The sequence below is a fragment of the Ammospiza nelsoni genome, chromosome 3 (assembly GCF_027579445.1).
Source record: "Ammospiza nelsoni isolate bAmmNel1 chromosome 3, bAmmNel1.pri, whole genome shotgun sequence".
Classification (NCBI taxonomy): Eukaryota; Metazoa; Chordata; class Aves; order Passeriformes; family Passerellidae; genus Ammospiza; species Ammospiza nelsoni.
This window is the reverse complement of record NC_080635.1, coordinates 55091401-55092260: the sequence shown is the minus strand read 5'-3', so window position 1 is coordinate 55092260 and position 860 is coordinate 55091401.

The window sequence follows — 860 nt, the reverse complement described above, 5'->3', positions numbered from 1 at the left end:
CCCTGCGCGCCTCCCGCCCGCGCATGCGCGATGGGAGCTGGGGGCGGGGCTCGGCGCTGTGGGGGAGTAGGAAATTAGCAATGGAGAAGCGCATTTAATAATAGTGTTCGTATGCGTAATTACATTATGTAAGTGCGTGTGCTTACATATATTTGCAGGTGTATTTATATCTAGGGATGTATTCTTAAGGCGTTTTCTTGTTTTGTTCGTCCTGAGATACACTGGTCCCACCAAAAGCCATTTTGGCAGTCCATTTCTGCAATATCTGCTGTCACAGTGGATTAAGGAAGTTCTCTTTTCCACAGCACTTTTAAATAAGTATTTTTTTTAAGGCTTTTTTCAATTTTGCCTTTAGTGTTCCATGTTATTATGAGTCCAACAATGTTAAGAAGATATTTGCTGGAAGCAAGACTTTATTAAAAAGCCAGAGGTAATAAAGGATATTACTAGGTAGATGTAAAGAAATAGGGACATTAAAGGATTTGCAAAACATAAGTTCTCACTCAGGAGAAATAATGGGAGTAATTCTAAATAGTTTTCTACATTAGGCATAGCTTCTACCACCAATGGCCTACTCCCGTTAAGTAATAACAGCAGATGCTGTAATGTATATTAGTGTTATCCTGTGAAGAAGTAAATGGAAGAAGGCTGAAACACAATATTTGCATCAATATCTCTTTACAGCTGTGGGTTCAGTTTTGAGATCAGTGAAGTTTATTGCATTTGAAACCTAGGTGTGTGAGATAGACGATGCGTGTATGAAGAACTGGGAAAAGGTGGTGTTGATAGGAGAAAGAATATAATAGAAGGAACCACATTTACAAAGAAGTGAAAATGGATCTAATTACTCAGTCATTAAA